Source organism: Eptesicus fuscus, chromosome 3, assembly GCF_027574615.1.
Source record: "Eptesicus fuscus isolate TK198812 chromosome 3, DD_ASM_mEF_20220401, whole genome shotgun sequence".
Taxonomy (NCBI): domain Eukaryota; kingdom Metazoa; phylum Chordata; class Mammalia; order Chiroptera; family Vespertilionidae; genus Eptesicus; species Eptesicus fuscus.
In genome coordinates, this window is record NC_072475.1 from 2621761 (window position 1) to 2648999 (window position 27239).

Genomic DNA, 27239 nt, shown 5'->3' on the forward strand with positions numbered 1-27239 from the left:
CACGAGAGTCTGCGGCCGTCTTACCTGCCCCAAGCCCGCCTTCCCCAGTGCCTGGACCTCTGGGAAAAGTACTGGTCAGCATCCCCAGCATCTGCCGTCCCCCCGGGGCCCCACACCTGGGACCCGGCTCCCTACAGCCTTTCTGGGGCCCAGGATGTCCCCGGGAGGCAGGTGGTGGAGGCGGCTGGCTCCGGGGCTGCGTCCTGGGGTGTCTGTCCGGGTCAGAGTGGGAGTGGGGGAGCGATGGATGGGCCCGGCCTGCGGGGAGCTTCAGTGACTCCCTGAGGGTGAGCGAGTGCCCTTTGACCCGCAGAGGTGACGCCCACATTTCTGAGCCTGCGCCCTCCTTCGCGAGGATGAGTTCCCGGACACCAGGGCTCCCCTCCCGCCCAAACGACTCAGTAAGGACGGGAGCGATTCTGCAAGAGGCCCCGCGCGGCGAAACCAGGAACGCGGCGTCCTCGCTCCCCGTGGGAACCGCGGGCCGGCGTCCAGTGGGACCATTCGGATCGCCATCCCCCCTTCAGGGATCTCCGTGCCCTTTGAGGCCCAAGCCCCCATCTGCCCACTGCCGGAACCAGAGAGACGCTGAGTTCCTCTTCCATTACACACCCACGTCTGGGAGGCAGGCGGCTTCGGAGCCGGCAGCCCTGCCCTGCCCGGGCCCTGGCTGAGCGCTGGCCCTGCCCCTGCGCTGCGGCTGATGGAGCGAAAGGCTAACGTTGACCCTCGCTAAGGAGGACGCAGGCTCAGAAGAGATGAGAGGAGATGGGAGACCCCCCTCCCCCCCCCGACACGTCTCGGCTGGAAGGAAGCCCACCTCCTCCTCCAATCCATCCTGCTCCTTTCAGGGGCTGAGAATAAAAATAAAAAAAAAACAACACAGAGGAGAGGGATGGGGAGACCGAGGGCAGGGAAGGAAGAGGAGATGAAAGGTGGGGAAGAGCAGGAGGAAATGAAGAGGACTTGACTGCCCGGCGTCCTCTCCTGCGCCTCCATTATCAGATGCTGCGCTGAAGTTTAAGACGGAGATCAAAGGCGGGAGCGCTTTGTACTGCTGCCAGGCGGCCAGATGATCCCGCTCAGCCCCTGCGCCAGGGCCACGCCGCCCGGCCAGGCCGCACGCGGCGCAGCGCCGAGCACGGCAGCCGCCGTACGCGCCGGGCCGGGGCCGGGGCCAGGACTCAGGGCGCTTTCTCAGTCACGGAGAGGAAGCCCGAGCCCCCGTCACTGTGCCTTCCACAAGCCAGTCAAACGCGGAAGGAGGACCGAAAGGGCGAAAGGTGGTGCCACGCGTACCTGGCAAAACCCCTCCTCGCCGGGCGTGTTTCATGTGCTTCGGAGCTTTTACAAGGCAGGGGTCGTGTCTGTCCTGGATGGGCATGTTGCACGGGGGCCGGGAGTGTTCTCCGCGCGGGGGCCTGGCCGGCAGACGCAGCTCGGGCCGGCACGCTTGCCCCGGAGAGGGTCACTGAAGAGCACGCTGCCGCGTGTGGCAATGGCGTCTGTGAGCTCCCCCCGGCATCTGAGCGTCTCACGCCGTGGGCCGGCCTGGGCTTGGTGCCGCTGGATGACTAGATGCTCCGGGAAGGTCCCTCTATCCTGAGAATCGGGACCAGCACGGGAGATGGGGACTCCCGCTCCAGGCCTGGAGGTTGGCAAGGACCCGAGGCCGAGGACGCTCTGTCCCCAACAGGAGGTTGGGGACACCCTGGGTGACGACCTCCACACCAGCAATGACTCTGGGATTGGGTTGGGCCCAGCCGCACTCAGGTTTGCAAAGGAAACCAGCTGATACGCTATCGGGATCTCCAGTTCACCTTCTCCCGGGAGAGGGCAAGGCGTGGAACTGGGAATCAGCGTCCCTTCCTGACCCCGCTGGCTGGGCGCGAAACACTGACCCAGAGGCCCCTCCGTGGGCCTTCCCGCCCCCTTCCCCTCCCCCGGGGAGAGGCCCCTTTCCTTTTTTTGTTTTTCATCCTCCCCTGAGGCTATTTTTCTATTAATTTTTAGAGAGAGTGGAAGAGAGAGGGAAAGACAGAGAGAAACATCGATGTGAGAGAAACGCATTGATTGGTTGCCTCCTGCATGAACCCTGACCAGGGTCCGGGCCGGGGAGGAGCCTGCCACTGAGGTACGTGCCCTTGACTGGACTCGAACCCGGGACCCTTTGTTCCACAGGCCGGCGAAGTGGCTCCCTCTCTGGTCCTAAGTTGCCCAGGGGTCCTGCTGCAGCTATTCGTCTCTGTGTCTACTTGTCACATCTGCAAACTCACTCGGTCCTCCCCGTGCCCGGCCCACGTCAGCACCCACCCTCCTGCCCGCGTTTCACAGGTGTGGACCCCGCTGTGAGTGCACGCAGCAAGAGGCGAATGGTTGGGCAATCTGGGGGAAGCATGTACAGAAGTCCGCCCTGTGGCTCTTGCAACTTTCCTGTATGTTCAAGTCATTTCAAAACACAGAGTTAAAGGAAAGTCTCGGGGGTTAGGCAACTATTTCTTTCTTTTTTTTTAATATATTTTTTTATTGATTTCTTACGGAGAGGAAGGGAGAGAGATAGAGAGCCAGAAACATCGATGTGAGAGAAACACCGATCAGCTGCCTTCTGCACAGCCCCCACTGGGGATGCGCCCGCAACCAAGGTACATGCCTCTGACTGGAATCGAACCCGGGACCCTTCAGTTCGCAGGCCGACGCTCTATCCACTGAGCCAAACTGGATTCGGCTAGGCAACTATTTCACTAGTGGCTCAGCCTCTGAGCAGCTGTTGCTAAACGGAGGGTTTTCCGTATTCGCCCATCTGCTCTTCATCAGCCCTTCAAGTGAGGAGGGCGGTCCGTGTTTAAGCCAACTGTACACACGAGGAAACGAGGCTGGGAGCGGCTGAAGGACACGCCTGCGCCCACAGACACACGCGGTCTTGTTCACAGTCCAAGCTCACTGGTCAGCATCGTGTCCAACGCCCGTGAGCGCCGAAGCAATGCAGGCTGGGCCAGCGTCCCTCAGCAGGAACGGTGCACGGAACACACCGGAGGCTCCAGCCACCACTCTGACCTCAAAGATGTGGCAGCAACTTGACCTTCCTTTCTTCATTAATTTCTGGACAACAGACCAACAAGGAGAATCCAGAAAAAGCTAAGCACTGGGAACTCTGTTAATTTTATCCTTTCCTTGTAATCCTTTCCATTAAAACGGATCCTTCCATTTACCTCAATTTAAGAAAACACCTAAGATCCCGGCCGGTGGGGCTCAGTGGTTGAGTGTCGTCCCACGGACACCCATGAACAAGGAGGTCAGGGTTCGATTCCTGGTCAGGCACATGTTCGGGTTGTGGGCTCGATCCCCAGCAGAGGGCGTGCAGGAGGCAGCCAAGGGATGATGTTTCTCTCTCATCACCGATGTTCCTAACTTCCTATCCCTTTTCCTCCCCCTCTCTCTAAGAACCAATTAAAAAAAACATTAAAAAAAGAAAATACCTAATTTTTAGATTAATCCCTTTCTAGGCACATTTAACATTTTTGTTATGCTTCCTTCCACCTACCACCCATTCATCATCCATCCATCTGTCCATCCATCCGTCCATCCATCCACTCATCTGCTTATCCATCCACCCGCCCACCACCCGCTAAGCATGGGGTCCATCCTGTGACTCGGTCTTTTTCAAGGGGAAGGTGCATGCCCTGCCGTCACTGAGTGGAAGAAGGAGAGACAAGCATAACCACACCAGAAGGTAGGAAACAGGTCAGCAGAGGGAGAAAAGAGTCTTCGATGGGCCCATGAATTGCAACAATCCAACCTCAAACACCACATATTTCACTGAACAAGCGTAACACCATCGCGTGTGGTTCACCAGCGCCTTGTAAAGGGTTTCTGTGGCCGGGATGGGGCTGCCTGTCGCGCCGCCGTCTCCCCTGGAGGAACGCTCTCCCGGCGACGTTCACGATGCTCCCTAGGCCTGGTTGTAGCTGACCGCTCGGAGAACACAACTTCCTAAGTCTACTTTAGAAGAATTTCGCCCAAACTCAGTAACAGGCCAGCACTCACGCTCACGTGGCATTTGTATGTCCCCGACCCAGATCTTTATGTAATTCGTTCCACAACGTGGCACCCGGGTAAGCTCGTTTTCACGGGGAAGACTGGAAACTTCATTGCCCATTGCGCCACCTTCCAAGTGACTTAGGAAAAATTGACCGAGACGGCCCGGTACTGACCCATGGGGCCCGGAATGAATACTTTTCACCGAGGGAGATGTCTGTTTGGTTTCTGCCTCCACGTCAGTAGTCTATAGCAAAGCATCTCCCCGTTCCACGGCGATGACGTAAACACACGTTTTTGCCAGGCGCCGTGCCAAAGGACCTTGGGGAGGGAAAATTGATTACATCTGCTGGCGCATTGATCCACTTGCTTATTACCTCCCCACAGAGACGTATCGTACGCGCTGCCCTAAAAAGCGGACAAACAAAGTAACTGAAAGCACGCCTGTGTGTCCCCCAAAAGGTGGGGGACGGGAAAGCCTCGCTGGCGATTGGGGGGACGCGTCAGGTGTCACCGTCACTGAAGGCATCTGCTATTTGACAGAAGTCCACCGTGAAGTCTCTCCTGACATAAACGACCACCCCCGACTGGTCTTCGGTGGAGATGGAACGGGCATACGGTGGGCTGATGGACTATGAACTGGCCCACAGGGGAGGCGTGAGCAGTGGCTCTCTGCGGAAAGGAACGTGCTGTGGGATTGTGCATCCGCTCTGCAGGGGGTGGGGAGGTCCTTCCCACAGCCCTCGTTCCTGAGGCCCGCTCTCCACCACGTCCCCGTGTTGTCCGGTTGCCGGTACAGGACCCCGATGATCCCGTTGGCCCTCTTCCCCCTCAGCATCTAGCCCTGGCTGATCGCACTGACTTAATACCTTTACGTCAGTGACCCCCACATCCGTGCCTCCAGCCCAGAACTTCCCCCGGAGGCCCTCTGAGAGCTGTGCCTGTGGGTTCCATGGGGCCCTCAAGCCTAGCATTTCCCAGACGGAGCCCAGCACGTGGGAGGGTTCCCCAGCTTATTGGGTGGCCCCAGGTTATAGGGCTCCCTCCGCAGGATCCTCCCCCAGCGGCTGTCTCTTCGCTCGCAGGCCTGGGTTCTATTCGTGCGAAGGAGGACGTGGCTGCGGGAACCTTCCCGCTGCCCTGAACCCCTCGGACGTCTTCCCACCCCAGCTCCTGGGACATGAGGTTGTGACGGTGGGTGCACCCTGGTCTCCCTGGTGGTACCGTGACTCCGCACAGGAGATGCGGTCGTCTGTGGTGGAGATCATTGAGGAAAAGTCGAATCCGTGCAGCTCACTGGCTGCCAGACCTGGACTGGACACGCCAGTCACGTCATCTCCCGAGACCCGCCCTGACGCCCTCCTGGGGGTGCTTTGGTCACGGGGGGAGGTGTGTGTGGGTTACTTTTACGGTATCGCACAGATAGACGCTATTTTCAATAGGCCATGTATTTTTTTTCTTATTGATCTTTACAATTTTATGTTCATCGATGTGATAGATGTTTTATGACAGTCGATCCATCCTTCTGTGTGTTCATTATTATAGCCCTCGTGTCAATTCCAAGTGCTAGTTAATTGACCAAGAAGACAAGAGTGGCTTCCCTTGACGTCACGGAAACGGAGCTTGGAGCGTCTTCACGTGAGCCTCTATTTCCAGGTGCCACGGCCTCCAGGCTCGGGGCTCCCCCGGCCCAGCTTCTGAGAAGGATTCTGATCTCCTTCGAGGGGGGAACGCGGCGTGGCTTCCCGCATGTCCGCATGCAGCTCGCTTGGCCTTGGGTACCTCGGACTTGCCAATGAGCGGGACACGTTGGCCCAGGCCACCCCGGCGCCGCCCCAGGCCCGCCTTCGCCGCCTCACAGAGCGCGTGCGGCCCTCCCTCTCCCTCCCGAGTCACTCCTTCCAAAAACGCTCATCTCTGCTTTTGCAAAAGCCCAGTCCGAAGGGGTGACCTCATTGGCGGCATTGCTTCTTGGGGTGCCTGGCGGTTTTCCGTCATCGCAGAGACCGCATGGACAAGATCGCTCAAAACCCGGCCCTTCTGGGGGCAGGACCGGCAGCGACCCCGCCCCGCCGGCTGCCGGGGCGCGGAGGGGGCAGGGCCCCGTCGCGGAAGGCGTGCCGGGTCTGCCGGGTCTGCCGAGGCAGTCTTCTGAAACTAGGGCACGCTTTGCATGAAACCCCGTTTTCAAACCGAAACCCTGAAAAAAAATGGTGGTTCAGTGTGGTTTGTGCTCAAAACCAGGTGGGGCTTTGTGGTTCCGCCTCGCTGTGACTGGAAGCCAGAGAGGAGGGGGCCCTGGCTTTGGCTGGGCCTTGCTTCACGTCTCATGTCCCGCTTGGTCCTGTGGCCCAATCCTGAGGTCTGGGGTGCAGACGGAGCGGGAAGAGGAGGAAGATGCAGGTGGCCGGCCGTGGGCGCGGACGGAGACAGCGTCGGCGTAGCCAGGGCCGCCACTTTGGGCCGCCAGCCCCGGTGTCCTCTCAGCGTCCCTTCTGGAAAGGGCCTCCCGCACCCTCAACAGTTCCCTGGGGTTTCCTTCCCAGGGGCAGACGTGGGACCCGCAAGCAGACATAGGTAAGCCAGGCCCACTCCTGGTTTTTTCGAATGGACCCATTCACAAATCTGCTTTGTCAGGTCGGCCGTGGAAATGTCGGGGCAAACATTTTAAGCAGCAGACCGTGACATTCCATGTGGGTGGATCTACTTAACCTGGTTTCTAATTCTAGTTCTAGTGGCCCCACATCCTGCCCTTCAAGAGTTTTAACGTGGAGAAGGAGCCACAAAATACGCCCAAGCCCTGCTCTGCGGTGGGAGGGGCAGACGGCACCGGGCTGTCCAGGTGGCGAGGTGGACGAGCTGCGACGGGAGCGAGGCCGCGTCCCGGTGCCCCCTGGAACGCCCGCCGGGGTGGAGGGCAGGTCTGCCTCCCCAGGGCTGGGACGCCAGCTTCGTGAGCACAGCGGCGCGGGCACCTGTGGGGGCGGGCGGGCACGGGGTGGGTGGGAAGGAAGGAGGAAGAGTGTTGGAGGGGAGGAGGGTGGTTGAAGCACCGAAGGGAGAGTTATAGGTTGGGCTGCGGGTTTGAGAAAAGCGACTTTGGGAGGGGGGGCGGGCGCTACCTCTCGGCGGGTCTTCCCCGTCCGGCCCGTGAGCTGCACTCTCCCCGGAGAGAGGAGCCAGGAACAGTTTTGAGTTGACCGCTGACAAAATCAGGGCCAAACGCAGGCAAAAGCCTGGGATGTACCTTGGAAAGTGACCCAAGTCTCCATGAAAATTCAGACGAGGAAAGAAAACAAAAAGCAGTAATTGGTCTTTGGGGGGAAATCACTGAAGAAAAACTAATCATCCTTATACCATTTGAGCTTAACCATCGGATCTGCTTGAAATTACAGACTCATACCGAGCATTTGCTTGAATTGTGAAGTCAGCATGTGGGAGCACACGTCTTGCATGCATGTGCTGTCGAATGCCTACTGCCCAAATGTAAACGTTTCTACAAACACACGGGATCTTATTTTATCGTTATAGCGACCCCTCCCCCCACCCAGGGGGAATTGAACTTAAACTCTCCCTGATGGGAGAGATGACATGGTAAGGAAAGAGACCTGGTGGGTGGGAGTGCGTTTCGGAGGGCCACGGCCAGTGTGATATCTGAGATCTCTACCCTCCAGGATCCATTATGTCCCTTGGGCACAGTCCCCACTCCACTGGGAACACAGGACACAGACCGGAGCTCGCTCCGCGTGCGACTCTGACGGACACGAGAGGAGCCCTCAGAGGTCTGCCTCACGGAGGAGGGACAGACAGAATCCCCCAGCCCAACGCGCCGGCAGCTGGCAGAGGTGCCACCGGAAGGCTGGCTGCAGGCCGGAGCCCAGAGCCCCGGGGAGGGTCACGGGAGAGCCATGGCCAGGCACGGCCGGTGGGTTACATTTCCCTCCGGCTGGCGGCTCTTCCTGGGGAGTTAGTTTTACTTGTTTATTGCGCATTCTGCCAGGGGATGGCAGCAGGAAAGTCAACACCAACGTGCCAGATGCAGATCCCACAGGACACGGCACGAGGGGCCGGGCGTTGTGTGATGCACTTCCGAAGGCTGGGCGTCGCCAGGCCTCCCCACCCGCCTCATCGCACAGGAGGCGTCGGGTATTTATTTTAGCTTCACTGTTGAAAGGATTACATGTGCCCCCTCTCCCCCCATTGACCCCACCCAGCCCACCCCACCCGGTCGTGCTCACAGACGGACAGCCCCCGGAGAAATCTCAACCAAACAAAAAAGCAAACATGGATCGTGTAACAGATCAGAGTGGTTGAGCACATCGTTTCTGTGTTGTTGTTTGTTTTAAACCGAATGTGGCTATTTTTCGAAGAATCCATGATCTTTAACCCCAGAATCGTCCATTTCATCTTTAAAAATTAGAAACAAGAGGGGTCCATGCGGTGCGGAGTCGCCGCTGACCCCTCAGATCCACTGGTCGCCACTCCCGGGAACGACGCACGAGCCCACGCGACGGGAAGGCTGGGAGCGTGGCTGCTCCTCGTGGCCGGGCACTGGGAGGGGACACTCGTTTCTTTCAGAAGCTTCCGGAAACGACCCTGGAGGGCGAGGTTGGACCCCTGAGCTGGGGCTGTAGACGTCAGGCTGTAGTTTCCCTCATCCCGGGCTCCAGTTTTCATGGTTTCAGTCACCCATGGTCAACCACGGCCCAAAAATATTAAATGGAAAATTCCAGAAAGAAACAATGCGTACGTTTTAAACTGCCGGCTGTTCTGAGTAGTCTGGTGAAATCCCTTGCCGTCCCGCTCCGTCTCCCCGGGACGTGAGTCATCGCTCTGCCTGCCTCTGCCCTCTGCCTGGGCTGTGTCCCGGGTGTGCGGGCAGGGAGAGCCACAGCATGCACAGGGTTCGGTACTGTCCGCGGTTTCAGGCGTTTCCTGGGGTCCACCCCCCGGAGAAGGGGAGCTATGCACTGAGCAGTGTGCTAATTTTATAAAATCTGACTTCGGTCAGATCATTCCCAGACCCCGTCCTGTCTGCTGAACTCCAGCTGGACGGGGTGCTATCTCTGGCGCTGTGACCACCCGGCGTTAGCACCGTCATGCTGTCACTCAAACTCACGCCCACGGAGGGGGACAGCCAGGCATCTGCACCGGGCTGCTCTGTCTAATTTCCCAGGCACCTTAGAGGTCATCCTGCAAGGATGTTGGGATTTGGAAGCATGCTGGACTGTCACGTGTGAATACTCCTGTGCAGGGGTGCATGGGGAGGCCTGTCACATGTCCATACACCTGTGCAGGGGATGCATGGAGAGGTCTGACTGTCACGTGTCTCCCCACCTGTGCAGGGGTGCATGGGGAGGCCTGACTGTCACGTGTCTCCCCACCTGTTCAGGGGATGCATGGGGAGGCCTGACTGTCACATGTCCATACACCTGTGCAGGGGATGCATGGGGAGGCCTGACTGTCACATGTCCATCCACCTGTGCAGGGGATGCATGGGGAGGCCTGACTGTCACGTGTCTCCCCACCTGTGCAGGGGATGCATGGGGAGGCCTGACTGTCACGTGTCTATCCACCTGTGCAGGGGGTGCATGGGGAGGCCTGAATGTCACATGTCTATCCACCTGTGCAGGGGACGCATGGGGAGGCCTGACCATTGTCCCATCTGTGCCTCAACGCCTTCCTCCTGTGACCCGGAAGGACGTGACTGCTTCCCCCCTGGTTCCCGGTGTTCACGGCGGGTCCATGCGGCCGCGGGGAAACGGCCAGTGTCTCCTGAACAGAAGGCCCGGTGCCCCGGGAGCAACACCCTGCAATCGACGGACCGTCCGCTGTGACCACGAGGCGCTGCTTCGGTTCCTTTTCTCCGGAACTCCCCTCGGGCGGTCCTCACGGGGAATCGATGAAAAGGACACGAAGGAAAAGGGCTGTGTCCCCCCTGCTCCCCCTCCTCAGAGAGACCATGGCTAACGCCTCGTTCTGACGTGACTTGCACTTTCCCAGGTGAAGGAAAGGCTGTCAAACCTGAGGCTGCGGTTTTCACTGGAGTAACCAGAAGTCACTGGGAGAGCGTGACCTTTCGGGAAAGTTTTTCTCTTGTCTACCACAGCTCCCCGCATTTCATAACTGCGCGCTTCCTGGGTAAAAAGCACTAAACTTTTCAACATTTGGCGCTCGTTTTGCAAGCCGCGCCGGCGCGAGGACATTCCGTGCTCACGGACAGCTGTAGCGGGAAGCGAGGGCCGTCTGATGTGTCGGCCAGTTCTGCTGAGCAACCGCGGCGGCTGCAGCACAGACCCCCGCGCCCCGCGGCTCCTGACTCCCAGCCCAGGCCTGTCTTCCTGGGCTGCTGCAAAGAGGGCTGGTTTCTTTTAAATTTTAAAATCTATTTTTATTGATCTCAGAGAGGAAGGCAGAGGGAGAGAGAGAGAGAGACATCAATGACGAGAGAGAACCATGGATCGGCTGCCTCCTGCACACCCCACACTGGGGATCGAGCCTGCAACCCAGGCCTGTGCCCTGACCGGGAATCGAACCCTGACCTCCTGGTCCATAGGCCGACGCTCAGCCATTGGGCCACGCTGGCCGGGCAAAAGAAGGGTTTTTAGGTGACTGTGGCGTCTTCCTGCCAGAGTTCCCAGACCAAGCACCGCCTTCCCTCGTCCTGGGCAGGGGCTCCTGTCACTCGCAGCAGACAGACCCTCTCCCTGAGCTGGAGAGCAAGTTCACGGGGACGCCCGCTCTTGCCAGCGGGCTCCGGGCACTGAAGGCCCCGGCCGTGCACGGCTGCTCGGGGCTGTGAAGGTCAATTGGGAGCCGTGAAGGTCAACCACGTCGCCTACATTCCCGGGCCCGAGTTCTGGACATCACCTGCGACCCACTCAGCTCCTGGATGAGAGAACGCTTCGCCCTGGATTTGGCTTTGCTCTTAAACGTTTGCCCCAAACTCTACACGCTATAAACCCTTCCATGTTCCCTATAAGCCACGGTCTTTACGGCGAATGCACCCCCCTCTCCCCCCTCAGAGGCTGGCAAGTCAGACACAACCCCTCGGTAATCACCGTCGGGCAATATCTAGTAAGAAAACTTCCCACGGGATCCCAGGCACGCCGCAGAGGGGATCACGGGCGCGACGGGCTGTGGGGCCTCGCGGTGTCCCTCGGGCAGCCCCCACCACGCCAGCCCACAGCACCGCGGCGGTGCCCGGCCGGGTCCCGCTTCATTCCGGCCTCCCTCTCCCTCCGAGGGCCGCTCCCCGTGCTGTGCGTGCTGACCGCTGCTTGGAGGACCCTCCCTGAGCACACGTGTTATCTAGCACGTCCCGTCATGCTGTTCAGCCTCCTTTGCTGTTCACGTGCGCCTGGTCGTACGCGGCGATGCCCGGCGCTCCGCAGGAGGAGCGGCGTCGGAAAGCGGGGCTACATTTTCACGAACGAGCTTCTTCCAGTTTGGTTCGCGCGCAGCGCAGCGCAGAGCGAGGCTGGGACCCGGCGTCAGAGCGGCTCTTCGCAGCGGGTGACCGCGGAGCTCACGGAGACTGGAAGCGGGTCCCCGACTCCAGCACAGTCTGCCTCGCTCGTGCCTGGCGGGGAGGGGGGGTGGGGGGGTTGGGGGGCAGCCGCCTGCTGGCGGGAGGGATAGTAACGCCCACCCCGCAGGCAGCAGGGGTCCTGGGGGCAAACGAGTCCACCTACAGGAGGAACTCAGAAGAGCGCGGACCTGCCGTGGGGACTCTGCGCCCGGCTTGGTCACCGAGGGGCAGGTGCTGGCACCCTCTGGGGCGCGGTCCCCGCCATGGACCAAGGTCCCCGAAGCCGAGCCTGCAGCTTTCCTTCAAATGAAAGCATCGGGTGAACACCCAGGGGACGTCGCAGCCAGGAAGCTGTCGCACCAATAGGCCACCGGGGGCTGGGGCGGAGACGCTGTCCACAATGAGATGCTGGACGAGGGCACACCAGGCCAGCCTGGCACCACGCACAGCAGGCGTGTCCGCAGCCGCACAGAGGCTGGGAGGGCCTCTGCCTGGGAAGACACAGGGTGGGGGGGGGGCGAGTGTATGATTCCAGGTGAGAAGGTGGCCCTTAAATAGCCCACATTTTCCCCATTAATCCTCACCCTAGGATATTCTTTCCCACCGAGTGGAAGGGAGGTGGGGGGAAGAAACTTGAGAGAGAGAGAGAGAGAGAGAGAGAGAGAGAGAGAGAGAAATATTGATGGGAGAGGCACATTGATTGGCTGCCTCCTGCACGTGCCCCAGCTGGGACCGGAGATCTAACCTGCCACCTAGGCACATGCCTTTGACCACGAATCGAACCCGCAACCCTCTGGCACACAGGCCAATGTTCTAACCACTGAGCACACCAGCCAGGGCCAATGGCCCACAATGTAAAGGATAAAAAAGGAACAGCCCACAACGGAAACAACGACATTCGAAGTGTCCCCTGTGTTCGGCCTCACGCTGCTCTCAGCGCCGCTCCCTCCGTCCCCGCCTCACAGGCAGGAGGGGACGGGCGTCGGCTGGGACAGCAGGCCCGGCTGGGACATCACTGTGCGGGTCTCCGTTCCCCACCACCTCCGCGCTCCCGGGGGCGCCGCGTTCCCACGGCGGGGGCGGGGGGGGGGGGGGCAATGGGCTCCTCATAGGAGGGTTTCCCTCCAGAAACTCATGACCAGGCAGAGTGCCGGCCGGGGGTGGGTTCCGCGCCAGCCAGCAGCCCTTCCCACAGTCTCGAGCGAAATAATTTGTTTTGCCCGGTTTACGGGGCGCAGATGAAACCTCATGGAAACCTGGACGGGAAGAGATGGAAAATGAGACACAGGCCTGGACTCGGACGCCCCGGGCCGTGTGTTTTGTCCAGCTGTGCCCAGGAATAGCTTGCGGTTAACAAGCGAGCGTTTCTACTGGAAGGAGCGGCGGCCGTTAGGTCACCGACAGAGGGGAGCCGGCAGGAACACCCCACCCCGCCATCCTGGGCAGGCCCGCCTCGGCAGAGCTGTCCGCGGGCGGCTGCCCCAACGCGATTAGGAGGCCGACGGCGCAGAGAGGGGGGCCCAGGGTCTGTGGCCAGGCCCGGCTCAGGGCGAGAGCCGCTGAGCGTCTAAGAACGAGGGGAGCTTTGCCAGCCTTCTGGGGAGTGAGGCTGGGACCCCGACTTCTCCCCCGGCTTCTCCCCCGGCCCGACGTGAAAAACAAAGAAAAGGCACCTGCTCCGCCGTGGTCCCGCTCTGGCCACACTCCCGGGCCGCGCAGTCACTTCTGACGGCGGCGACGTGACTGACCCGCGTGTGCCGTCGGGGAGACCGGAGCCACGCTACCGCCCGTCCGACTTCCCACTGAGCGTGGGCGGGAGGCTCTACCCGCTCCGGTCGAACTTCCCACGGAACCATAAACAGTGGCCCCCCTTGAACCCGGCCCCCGCCAACGCACAGCTTCCGCGCGGTCGCTTCGCCCACCAGGAATGGGCGGGTGTTTTCCTGGGAGTTTGAGGGTCGAAAACAGGTTCAGCTGTGAATGTGACACCTGCCGCTGCGTGACTGAGGGGCTGAGGGACTAGTCTTTCACCCCCTGGGGTCCCCGCGAGCCGTGGCATTCGGCAGGGTTTGCTTCCTGGGATGTGAAGAACTGGTTTCTCTCAGGGGACTCTCTGTGAAGGAACATTTAGACGTTCCAAACCACCGAATGGTGAGCTTTCCTTTTCTTTTCTTTTTTTCCACTTTCCGCTCACCACCCTGCTCTGGCTTACGGCTCAGCGTCCGCGCCTGCTTCCTTAGCGGCAGGATGGTCCCGGGGCCGCTTTGGGGTGTCTGTGGTTCATGGCCATCAGCGCGGAGGGAGCCCCAGCTCAAGTTTACTTCTTTCCATGGGCTGAGGCTCGCACAGAAGCCTGGAAGGACGGTCCCGGAACGCGGTGGGACGTGCAGCGGACAGCAAGGCTGAGGGCCCTGCGCGCCAGGGGCTGGACGTGGGTGGGTGGGTGCCGCGCGGAAGGCGGCCCCGCGCGGGAGGCGCTGCGCTCCATCCGGCCATTGCCGTGTCGTGTCCCACTTCCTTTATCGCTGTATCGGTGCTCACCTCCTCGAGTCCTCAGAGCCATACATGGCCGCCCCGCCCCCGCCAGGACTTAGCAGCCTCCGTGGCCACAGAGGAAGCGAGAACGCTCCTAGGGGCAGAGTTTTAAACCCAGCTCATGGCACCACCCCCGAGATCGGATGTTAAGTAAAAGGAAGAAGGTTTGCTGCTGATGGAGGTGCAGCTCTTACGAGGGGCCCAGGCTCAGCTAAGGCCCCTCGGCTCAGTTTTGGAGATGTGTGTGCACATGTGCCTGTGTGAGAGAGATACGGGGGGGCGGGGGGGGGGGCGGGGCGGGGGAGAGAGAGAGAGAGACTGGGAAAACTACCACCCACTAGACTCTTAGCCTAGTTGTCAATTTTTTTCTTTACGGCTAAAAAAAAAAAAAAAAATCTAGCCTCAGAAAAAAAATGTGGTATTGTTATCTCAAATTTAAAAAGTAAGAAATGAGCTCAGAGAAGCTCAGCCACCCCCCAAGGCCTCAGAACCAGAGGTGCCGGGACCGGATTGAGGCCGGGGGCGGGAGGGAAGCCACTGGATGGCACCGCCCGGGAGCCTCGGGGACGCCCCCCCCCAGCACCGCGTCCCCTGCACCTCTCCAGCCGAGGTGCCCGTCGGCTGCGAAGGCCCCTCCTCGCCGGGCTGCCACCCAGCGGGCGCCCGAGTGGCACTTGGGAGGACGAGGCCCCGTCAGACACCCCGCATCGCACCAGGCGTCTGGTCTCGCCTCTCAATGCGGCTTCTCGGGAGGCCGGGCCGTAGGAGCCCGGAGACGGTGAGTCACGGGGAGTAAGCCACAACACCCATGAGTCACCCCTCCCAGAACCGATGGCCGTTTTCCCCCAAAGCGCCCGGCAGGCGCACGGACGGGGGAGAAGGAAAGCGACTGCCATGCACTCTGCGACGATAAACGTGCGCACGAAGACGCATGTCCTCCTGCTGCGGGGAACCAGCGTTTACTGCCTGACGAGCTGCTACCGACACGGAAGCTCCTTTCGCTGCCAAGCACCTGCCAGCAGGCCACGTGCCTCTGCGCCCACACACGCTCATTCCAGTAAACGGTGACGGTGCAATCTTTCCACTCTCTGGCCTCACCCCGCCACCCCTCCCGTGTGCCAGGCCCACACCAGCTCGGTGCTTGGACAGCCGGGGGTTGGGGGGGCAGGTAGAACTTCGCGAGGGGCTGGTTGGGGTGGGGGCGATGGTGGGGGATCTAACTCCTCTCCCTGGCGACTCAGGGGCTGGTGGTGCCTCGGCCTGAAATAGGAAGTTGGAAAGTCTGAGATGACAAATTCAATGTGGGACACATGTCTCTCAAGGACGGTTCCTGGGGTGACAGCCTGACGGATGTGCTCAGGGCTCAGAGAGGGGCTCCCTGGGATGGCGGGCCTCCTGGGCGGTCAGGGGCCGGGGTGGTGAGGGCGAGAGTGGGCAGGTTGATGGGCGTGAGGCGTCAGAGGTGCCGGTGAGACATCGTGGGCGATGGCCACCCACAGCCCCAACCCGACCACCAGCCCCTCCCGGCAGGACACGGTTCCTTCTCAAGGTCCCGACGGCCGGCAGCAGGGGTGGCCACAGGCGTCGGGGTCACCATGCAGGTGGCAAAGGGCAGTCGGTAGGAGTGAGGCTGAGGAGGGGAAGGAGGAGTGGCTGTGGATGGAGGAACATTCTGGAATGTGAGATCTTGGAGATGAAACCATTTTTGCTCTGAAGAGGATTAGTCCAGGCAGGCCGGCTCTGAGCCATCAGAGGTCTCTGAGGAGTTTCCGTTAAAACGGGGCGACCAGGGGAGGCTGGGCTCCACCTAAGGACCTGTCTCCTGGGAGGACGAGGAGAGACGGAGCCGCAGGAGAAGGCCGCGTGGGGGCAGGAGGACAAGGGGTGATGCGGCTGTAACCCAAGGGCGGTCAGCGTGGCCGGAGCGGCTGCAGCCGGAGAGCCTGCCCGGGGCCAGGAGGGGCGCGGCCCTGCCCACACCCTGATGTGGACCGTGAGCCTCAGACTGTGACACGGCCCCGCTTTGCTGTTTAAAGACCCGCTGCGGCTATTCGCTAGGGCAGCCCCGGAAACCAGCACAGCCCCAACCCGACCACCAGCCCTCCCTGCCCGGCGGGAAGCTCTGTGACATGCATGCCTTCGGGTCTGGGGAGCCTGGCCGGGAGGGCTGCGTGCCCGGGGAGGCACTTCCGTGGACGCACGGGCACTGGGACGGTCTGACTTGCGTCTTGGTTCCTTTGAACTGTGCCCACGGCTGAGCCAGGACGTTGTTTTGACTACGCTGCCAGTTTCCAGGCTCCCCGCTGTCGGTTTCCAGGCTCCCCGCTGCCGGTTTCCAGGTCAGACAGTCAGGCTCTGGCCCGGGGAGCACTGCCGAGCGAGCCCACTGAGTCCCCCTCGCCCGCCCCTGGCAGGGTCTCGGTGACGCTAGCGAGACAGGGACACGTAGCAAGTGACGGAGGAAAGCAGGCCTGGCCTGTGCGTTTCTCTGCGAGCCCAGCGCCATCGAGGCTTTCAAGCCCCAGCTCCACTTCCTTCAGAGCCGGCCCTGCCAGCGCCTGGACCTCGACCCTCCCAGCCCCGGACGGAGACCTGAGCTGTGGTGCACGAGCCGCCCGTCGGCGGTGCTTGTGTGCGGGCATCCTAAGCAGACGAAGGCAGCGAGAGCCGGGAGCGACCGGGGCCTCCGTGGCTGCCCGGGCCTCCACCCGGCCTGCCCTCTCCCTGATGCCAGCCGTGTTCCCACCGGGGGGCGGCCATCCTGCACGCAGGTGCCTTCCTGCCCCTGTGAACGGGCTCCTACCTTCCCCGCTCCCGCGGCTAACCCTGCTGGGGGCGGAATGTGTGCGTCTGCCGTCACCTTCCTGGCCAGGCTGGGTCCCACTGTCCCCCGGCCTGGCCCCCGAGGCTGATTCCAGCCGAATCGACGCGCAGCTCCTGCTGACAGCCACGGGCCTCTCGCGGCTCCAGCGCGACCCGGAGGGGGGAGGTCCGCTTGACCACCACCCGTCCACGTTTTCTTAAAACCGTCAATCATCCTCTCCGCAGACACGCACACCCCTGGAGGAAGGACAGCCATCCACCCACGATGCCACCCTCATGGAATGATCGCGGTCGCTCCACCACAAAGGGCTGTATAGCCGGCGCTCACACACACGGACATTTTGTGCTTGTAGAGAAATTGGTATAGACTCAGGCTGACCTAACCCAGCCCTGGCCCTGGCTGGCGTGGCTCAGTGGATAGAGCATCAGCCTGGGGACTGAAGGGTTCCTGGTTTGATTCCGGTCAAGGGCACATGCCTAGGTTTTGGGCTCGATCTCCAGTAGGGGGCGTGCAGGAGGCGGCCGATCAATGATTCTCTCTCATCATGGATGTTTCTCTCCCTTCCTGTCTGAAATCAATAAAAAAAATATTTAAAAAATAAAATAAAACATCCGGCCCTGGCACTCTCTTGTGTCCCCAGGAGGGTGGGTGCCGGCTGTACTCGCCGTGCCGTCATCGACAGAGGAGCCGCGTGGTGACGTTATGACGCGGGGCACCGCACACGCACACCGTCTGCGTGTCAGCTGCCTCGGTGCAACCGGAGCAGGCGGGACAGAGACACGGAAAGAAAAGAAGTCGCACCAGCTCCCACCGAGGCAGAGCCTGGGCCCCCGCCCTCCGGCCCCCAGACCTCAGCCACACGCGGGCGGTTGGTTTGGTTTCCTGAGGGGAATTGCGACACCCCGGGCTGAGGCCGGTGGCTCCAGCCGAGCCGTGAACCCGGCAGGAAGTCCCGGAAGGCGTGAGTCAGCGAGCGGCACCCGGGCCACCCGGGCTCCAAGGAAAACTGGACCAGAAGCCGGAGCCAGCGGCAGGGCCGAAGCCACGTGCGCGATGCTGGGAAACTCAGCCGGGGGGGGGGGGGGGGGGCGCGGGGGCCAGCGAGGCCTGCCAGCGTGTCCCCACAGACCCCCCACGCCGCACCCCACCCTTCCCAGAAGAGCTGGTCCGGGCCTTCGCGCCCTGACCACAAAGGGGCGATTTGCTGACCCGGGAGCTAACTTCTCGCTGGGCTGGCAACTAAAAACGATGGAGTGAGTAATACACGGAAACCATATACTTTTCCTACTTGGAACAAAATTACTGCCCTTCTCCGAGCCTCGACCTACTTGGAGTAGAGACTGCCCGTTTCTGGAAGGTAATTGGAGGCTTCCATGTGCACGTGCCGTGAGTTACACGGGCCGGGCGGCCAGGCGACACGGGTGCGCGAGCGCAGCCACACCTTCGTGTCCCGGGCTTTTCCCATCATCCCGCCCGTTAGCGGGCCCTGCCTCCTTCGGCGCAGACCTGCTGTGCAGAATTCTGAACACAGAGCGAGGTAAAGCTGCGGGTCTGATTTCTAACCTGGACCTCGAACCTGGGAGGTCTGCAGCTGGCCCCAGGCGGGTAGGAGAGTGGAAGCCGGGCCGTGGTGGGGCCTTGGGGCCGTGGGGCTGGGGCCTGGAACTTCCTACCATGTGGGGCAGGCCTCTCTCCACAGCCCCCCTCCTGGGAGCGCCCCCGATGCCAGGCCCCATGGAAGGGCTGTAAATCGTCCAGAAACTTGGGCATGTCTACTGTGTAAGTTTCCCCCGAGCCTATCACTTTCCTTCACACGGTGAGGCCAAAACACACACCCACAATCACAACTAAAGACTCGACATCTTGAGCAACAGGCCACAGACGCTATCAAAATAGTTCCCAGAAATCCAGAGGCATCGACACGCCTTCCGTGGGGCTGACTTCTGAGATGGAAAACCAACTTGGAGCTCATGATTTCCTTCTTCTACCTCCTCCTCCTCCTCCTCCTCCTCCTCCTCCTCCTCCTCTTCTTTAAATTCCCTTAATCAAGCTGGAGAAATGTACTCGGGAAAATAAAATGACTGACTGGTCACTTCCCCAGGGAGAAACACATTCCCGTGGCTTTCGGCCACCGGCTGCCTTTACGTGATAGCCTGAAACGGCGCTCATTTATCGCGAGTTAGAGACATGAATGAAATCTTTAAATGAGTCAAAATAAAGTCCCGGTGGGAACATCCTCCCCCGCAAAGAGAGAGAAGATACAGGCCCGCGATGGACACAACGTCGCCGAGAGTGAAGGAAGCCCGCGGGCCAGCGCTCATTTCAAACGCCGCGTCTTCACCATCGACAAAAAGTGGCCCCTCCTGGCCTGGCTGCTGCGGGAGATAGCGGTGGCGCTGAGCGGCTCTTCCTGCGGCCTCTCCGGCCTTGAGTCCGCAGCTCCCCCACCCCCACATCAAAGGAAGCTGGAGGAGATGGTGTGTGGAAGAGCAGATAGCTCAGGGAAGGGGGGCCAGCGCGGGGCGGGGGGCCCTCCCTCTGCCTGGAGGAATTGCTAAAATTAGACGGTGAGGTAGCCTCGCCCCCGCCGCCTCCGAGGAGGGTCTTGCTGATGGCGGGCTTGGATGGATGCTACACCCTGACTTGTGCGGAGACCTGCAGAGGGAAGGGCCCATGCACCAGGCAGGGACGTCTCTGCCTGCAGACTCTGCCCTCCGTCCGTCTGTCCTGAGCTCTTGCTGATATTCAGATCCATTTCCTCCTGCTTTGGGGGCCCAGGGCAGATGGGGAGCAGCCAGCCCCGTGCTTCCTCTGGGCTCTCCAAGATGGTTTTCATAATCGGGGACCAGGCCCGCTCCCCCCTCAGCTGGGCGGCGGCCACGCCATACGGGCTTCATTTGGTCTCCGCGCACTTGGGCTGCACGTGGGAGGGGCAGGGTCAGGGCCAGCCCCACCCTGGGCCGGAGCGCTGGCCACCTGCGGGAGCACCCTGCCGCCCCCTTACCTCCCGCTCCACCCGCCTGCCGGACGGTATCTGCACGCCTGCCACCCGGGATTTATGCTCTGGGGCGAGGGCTGCGCTCGCTTCTGTTTTCCTCCTAAGCGTCGCGTCCGTCAGGAAAGGGTTAGGGCCCTGCCCATGAATATCTTTGTCGCCCCGATTTCCTCCCTAGAAAATACGGAGGGAAGCAGGCCGGGTGGGGCGAGGGCGCGGGGAGAAGAAGCCAGGAGCTTAGGGAAAGGGGACCCGAGTGGGGGCCTGAGACCAGCCCCGTTCCCCTGAGAATGTGCCGGTGGCTCAGAGATAACGGTGGCAGATCCTGGCCGACCCGCCGCCCCCCTCGCCCCTCCCCCCGCCCCCCCCGCCGCCCCCACCGGCCCTCCTCCTCCGAGGACTGGCTGTGCTTTGGGAGCCCTGAACCTCGAGTTGGAAGACGGAGCCGGGTCCCCTGAGCCCAATGCTCAGCACCTCGTCAACCCCTTTTCTCTCAAGACCAAGACAAACCTCACACCCCCTCATCCCTCCCACTAGCCCCTCGTGAAGCACAACAAGAAATCTGTGTTCAGGGCTAAGCCATGGCCTCGGGAGGGGCCCACCTCGCCTGCCGGCCCCCAGATGGAGAGGGAGTGACCAGCCCGAGGCGGCACGGGGCGGTGTGCAGCCCGTCGTGGGGCTGGACGGTGACTTACAGGGGCTGTCAGGCCTCGGGGCCCCGGAGTTCGGGCCTGTGGGCGGGCCGGGACCACAGCCGGGCAGAGCGGCCCTTCATCCCCTGCCAGCTGGCCCCGGGGCCGGAGCCGGAGCGGGGAGGCTGCGGGGCTCCGTGCGCTTGGCGCGGGTTCGGGAGCGACGCGGGTGGCGAGGGAGGCTGGGGCTCAGGGCCTGCCCCGGGAACTCTGCCTGCCCGGCCGGCATATGTTCACAGCCTGCTGCTCCCCGGGATCGCACAGTGCCTCCCCCCAGTGTCTGTTCTGCAAGTGTTACTATCCGTGTTCTGTGGCAGCACCACCGACCAGCGAGGCCTTTGAGCTCTGCCATGTGCGGGGGGCGGGGGGCGGGGGGCCGCCTGGGAGACCTGCGCCTCCTGAGTCAGGCGATTGCACAACAGCCTCCCGACCTTCCCCAGCTTCCAGAACGATCTCTCTGGCGCGCAGACCGCAGGGTCTGGCGGGAGTTAAAAGGAACACGTGTGTTCCGAACTCCCTGGAAGAGAGCGGAGTATTAAAAACACACACACAGCCCCGAGTTCCACATGCGGGGCGAGATGAAAGGGGAGGCGGCTCCAGGCGGCGCGCTGGGACCACACGGGGCCAGGCGCTCGCCCCGCGGGAGGCACAGGAAGAGGGAGCGGCCGGCCGTCTCCTCTCCCGCGCTCCTCTCCATTTAGCCGAAGACCATGCAGATCCCTGCGTGCCCCTTTTTAACAGGGCGCCATCTCATCAGACGAAACGTTCTGGAGAACTCACCCTACGGAAGAGCCGAAGTCCGGCCGGCGGATGCCGAGGGACATTGGGAGCCGGCTGTGCCCGGCAGGGCTGCATCTGCCTCGGGCGGAACGAGGTCAGCTTCTCCCCGACGACGTAGGAGCCACACTTAAAACATGTGACTCCTGCACCAGTGAGTCTTCAATTGCAGTGAAAGCCCACGGTCTCCAGAGTCAGAGCCGGCAGCATCAGACACCGGAGCCGCGCACTAGGCTGAGGGACATCGAAGGGACGTATGCCTCAGGGGAGCGCCAGCAGCAATTCCAAAAACAAAAAAGAAAACTCAAGTCTACAGACTTTTTCAAATCCACAGTGACGATGATCCCACCACTTTCCCTGGAGACTAGTGTGTAGCAACCAACCTGCAGACATTGGCCGCATACCTACTGTGTGTAACGTTCTGTGAGGCACAGACATAGTCAGTCCACACATGTTCCCAGGGTTGCATGGGCCTTGCTCTATGCACTTCTAGAAATAGCAGTAGCTACGCTCAGGGCTGGGGGTTGAACCTGCAATGAAAGGATGTGCCCTTGACCTGGAATTAAACCTGTCATCCTTCGGGCCAACGCTCTAACTACTGAGCCAAACCGGCCAGGGCTCCACCATTTTTAAGTACACGATTCAGGGGCATGAATTACATTGACGATGGCTGTTGTGTGACCGTCATTACCATCTCTTGCCAAAACGCGTTCATCACCCCAGACAAGCGCTCAGTAAACTCAGAACCAAGGGAACGTCTCCCACACGATGGCCATCTATAAAACACACACAGCCGGCAGCACACCCAACGGTCCAAGGCGAAGGGCCCTCCCTCCGATAGCAGGAACCAGATGGGAAGCCGGTTTTGCCGCTCAGTGTGACACGGTCCGGGAGGTTCTCATCAGAGCAATGAGGCAAGAAAGAGAAATAGACGGCATCAGAATGGGAAAGAAAGATGTAAAATGATCTTCGCTCATAGATGCCATGATCTGATACGTAGGAAGCCCTGAAGAGTCCACAAAGACTGTGAAATCTACTAAATGGATTTAGCAAAGAGGCAGGTATAAAAATCAACACACAAAAATCAGTTGTGTTTCCATACATTTGCAATGAACAATCCAAAACGAGTATTAAAAACCGATTGCATTTACAATGGCATCATAAAGAACAAAATACTTAGAAATCAATTTAACCAAGGAAGCAAGACTTGTTCACTGAAAACCACAAACTATTACTAAAAAGAAACGAAAGAGACCTACTAGGTAAATGGAAAGATAGTCCGCGTTCATGGACTAGAAGACCCCAAACTGGTAAGACGGGACTGAGCGAGACGGGCCAGGCATGCCCTGGAGCCCTCCTGTGGTCCCTCCCCGGCCGGCCAACCTCCCGCATCCCTCCCTGGCCCCGATCGTGCACCGGTGGGGTCCCTTGGCCTGGCCTGTGCCTTCTCACAATCCAGGACCCCTCAGGGATATTTTACCAAAATAGAAAAACCCAACCTAAAATCCTAATTAGCCTCTGCACCTGCTGTCTCTCCGGCCTTGCACGCTCTTGTCCTAGATCGCCACATGGCCCCTGACTCAGCTCCTGCAGGTCAGGACGTCCCCTTCCCAGTCACATGGCACCCTCTCAGTCACGTGTCACCTGCCATCCTCCCATGGTGGCCCCCTCCCCACCACCTCCCTCCCAAGAGCCTCCTGTTCATCCCATTTGTCTCCATTGCCCTCTGTATCACCCGCCCACTCTGCATATTCTACTCATTTACTTTTCGACTTCCACTTCCGAATATAAATTCTATGAGGTCAGGGATTTTTGCCCATTTGTTCACGGTTATATGTTAAGCATCTAGAACATGTCAGGCATGTGCTAGGCACTCAAGAGAGCTATTGATCGAGTGTAAGAATAAATGTAAAGTTTTGCACAGGAAAACTACATCTCCACCTGTTGTTTTGTAATGAAACAATACTGACAAGTGGCTGCTCACACAATGTTTGCCTCGTGCTTTCCTGACAGAACTCGGTATTCTCACCCGAAGCACCCGGTGGGATAGCAATGCCGCGCCACGACACACGCCAAGAAGCGGCGCGTTCACACGGCCCCTCCTTCCTGAAAACCGCGCTCACGGCGGCTAATCACCGGCTCTCTTTCCGATGTACTGCCCTCGGCTCCCAAGACACTTAAAATCACTTCCCGGCCTGAAAAAGCCATCGGAGCATCTTAATCCACCTTCGTCTTCCAGGGCAGAGGACCGCGGAGTGGCGAAGCAGTCATGACTGTATGTGGCTGCCAGGACCTGGACATTGGCCGGGTCAGCGCAAATCTCGCTACCACGGGGGCCAGCAGCCAGCTGGTCGGAACAAAGGGGTTGGGATGGAGCTAGTCAAGGGGCGCCCGGTCACGGGAGAGTCCCACCGTGGGACGCGCAGGCCGTGTAGACGCCACCCCGCGCCAACCCGATTACACTCCACATGCTTCCCACATGGCGCTCACTTTGATGATGGTGAGCGGACAAGGAGAGACGCTGTCGTCAGGGGAGATGACTCATCTCTGTCTTATTTTAAGTGGATCTGGGAGCGCTCGCGGATGACATCACTGCCCCGGGAACCAGGGACGGCAGGGCCCCAGCTTCGTCTCTACGGTCAGACAGCACGGGGTGTGTGTGTGTGGGTGGGGGGGATGGGGGAGTGGCTCAGGCTGCAGCCCGCATCTCCATTCTCGGGGCAGCTACGCCCTCAGGATGCTGCGGAGGCTGCGGCCCCGGTGATGGGACGGGAACACACCCCACCCCCAGACTGGAAGGCTAATGGGCCCAAGCGCGCTGTCCGCCGTCCAGGGGGAGAGTGTCTAAACACCCAAGCCAACTCCGTGGAGATGAAACAAGCAGGCGTTAGGGCTGTCTTTCCGACACACGCGATGGGCGGCGCACAGTGGTACCTCCAACTCGCATTGACTGGTTTAGTCACCATTTTCCCAAAATAACCCACCGGCGCTCGCTCATCCCCCGGGTAAGAGTCTTCAAAGGAGAAGCCGCTTCCATGCCCTTGGCCGTTGAGAAAGTGGACGTGTGAGATGTGCTACGTGGCGGCCTCCCAAAACGGACAACGGGGGCGACCTGGGATCGGGGTGGCGGCTGTCCACGCCGCCCCTCACAGCCCGGACGAGGTGTCCACACGGGGGCCTGTCACCCCCACGCTGGGACCACTCCACTGATGCCACAGTGTCTTCGGCTGCCTCAGACTATTCTAGCAAACAGGGTCCAGAAGCTCAAACAGGGACCCATTTACCCACGTGGCTCAGACCCAAAGCGCCTGGGGCCGAGGGTGGCAGACCTGCATCGGAGTCCCTGTCCTGCGGGGGGACTGCGGGCAGGCAGGCGACTCTGAACCGCTCAGACACTCTGCTCACCAGGCAGCCTCCACAGGCCGCCCTCGCCCCGGCACCTGTGGTCCCCATGAAGGACGCCATCATCCCAGTCACTTCCTTCTCGCTGCTCAGCACCCGCTGGTGGGACTCTAAACACACCTTCAGCTTGCCAGCTGGACCCCTCCTGCTGGGCCCCTCCCCCACTCAGCTCCCTCCCCCACTGGGCCCCTCCCACACTGGGCCCCTCCCCCACTGGGCCCCTCCCACACTGGGCCCCCTCCTGCTGGGCCCCCTCTCTCACTGGGCCCCCTCCCCCGCTGGGCCCCTTCCCCACTGGGCCCCCTCCCCCCCTGGGCCCCCTCCCCCATTGGGCCCCCTCCTCCGCTGGGCCCCCTCCCCCACTGGGCCCCCTCCTCCGCTGGGCCCCCTCCCCCATTGGGCCCCCTCCCCCATTGGGCCCCTTCCCCACTGGGCCCCCTCCCCCGCTGGGCCCCTTCCCCACTGGGCCCCTTCCCCCATTGGGCCCCTTCCCCACTGGGCCCCCTCCCCCATTGGGCCCCTTCCCCACTGGGCCCCCTCCCCCACTGGGCCCCTTCCCCCATTGGGCCCCTTCCCCACTGGGCCCCCTCCCCCATTGGGCCCCTTCCCCACTGGGCCCCCTCCCCCACTGGGCCCCCTCCCCCATTGGGCCCCTTCCCCCATTGGGCCCCTTCCCCACTGGGCCCCCTCCCCCGCTGGGCCCCTTCCCCACTGGGCACCCTCCCCCATTGGGCCCCCACCTCCGCTGGGCCCCCTCCCCCACTGGGCCCCTCCCCTATGGGCCCCCTCCCCCACTGGGCCCCCTCCTCCATTGGGCCCCTCCTCCGCTGGGCCCCTCCCCCACTGGGCCCCCTCCCCCACTGGGCCCCCTCCCCCATTGGGCCCCTCCCCCACTGGGCCCCCTCCCCCATTGGGCCCCCTCCTCCGCTGGGCCCCCTCCCCCACTGGGCCCCCTCCCCCATTGGGCCCCCTCCTCCGCTGGGCCCCCTCCCCCATTGGGCCCCCTCCTCCGCTGGGCCCCCTCCCCCACTGGGCCCCCTCCCCCACTGGGCCCCTTCCCCACTGGGCCCCCTCCCCCACTGGGCCCCCTCCCCCACTGGGCCCCCTCCCCCACTGGGCCCCTCCCCTATGGGCCCCCTCCCCCACTGGGCCCCCTCCCCCACTGGGCCCCTCCCCTATGGGCCCCTTCCCCACTGGGCCCCCTCCCCACTGGGCCCCCTCCCCCACTGGGCCCCTCCTCCGCTGGGCCCCTCCCCCACTGGCCCCCCCCCCGCTGGGCCCCTTCCCCACTGGGCCCCCTCCCCCCCCTCCCTGGGCCCCCCCCTGCTGGCCCCCTCCCTCACTGAGCCCCCTCCCCTGCTGGGACCCCTCCCTGCTGGGTCCCCCTCCCCGCTGGGCCCCCTCCCCCACTGAGCCCCCTCCCCCCGCTGGGCCCCTCCCCCACTCAGCTCCCTCCCCCGCTGGGCCCCTCCCCCACTCAGCTCCCTCCTCCGCTGGGCCCCTCTCCTGCTGGGCCTCTTCTCCCACTGGTCCCCTCCCCCACTGGCCCCCTCCCCCGCTCAGCTCCCTCCCCCGCTGGGGCCCTCCCCCCGCTGGGCCCCTCCCCCACTGGGCCCCCTCCCCTGCTGGGCCCCCTCCCCCACTGGGCCCCCTCCCCCACTGGCCCCCTCTCCCGCTGGCCCCCTCCCCTGCTATGGATGCTACACGGGAGGAAGAGCCTGGCCTGTGGCTGCAGAGGGACCTCCCCTCACACCTCGGCAGCTTGCTTTGAGTTGCAGGCCCATTCCCTGAGTGGGTGACCCTACTGTGTGCTTTTCCCGCTGCCCCGGCAGGGCTGTCACATGGCCTGTCACGGTGACAGTCACTTCCTGCTCCACTGGAATGCGTGGCCGCTGGTCACCCCCCCGCCCCCCCCCCCCGTCCTCTGCAGCCCCACCAGGAGGCCTGGGATTGTGCTTTACAGGATCAGCATCTTCCCTGCTGGGAAGTCTCCCCAGGGCCTTCGACAATGGGTACGTTTCTCACATCGGCCCTGGCAGGCCCAGCCGGGTCTCACGTCAGCCTCCGGGACAAGGCCCACATGAGACTGCCCCCCGCCATGGCTCACGGTCTCTGCGTGTCAAGGACCCACAATGTGGCTCCAGCAGCCAGATGCCCATGGAGCCGGGGATCTGAGCGGGGTACGCCGGAGGAGGCGAACACACATACACATACACACACACACACACACACACACACACGTTACACATACACACACCCGGATGGTGGAGACTTAAAACTAAATGTCCTCAATGGTTTTTGTTGTTGTCATTGTTAGTCTTCCCTCAAGGATACACTTTTTCCATTGAATGACTTCAGAGAGGATGGAAGGGAGGGGGAGAGACAGAGAGAAACATGGATGTGAGAGACACGTGGATGGGTTGCCTCCCACACGTGCCCAATGGGGGC

General features: G+C 61.6%; 1 protein-coding gene across 2 annotated transcripts in view; it reads right to left on the reverse strand.

Annotated features, from left to right (window-relative positions):
* The window catches only part of RUNX1 (RUNX family transcription factor 1), a 188925-nt gene that overhangs the window by 126439 nt on the left and 35247 nt on the right, over nucleotides 1–27239 (reverse strand). The window lies entirely within an intron of this gene.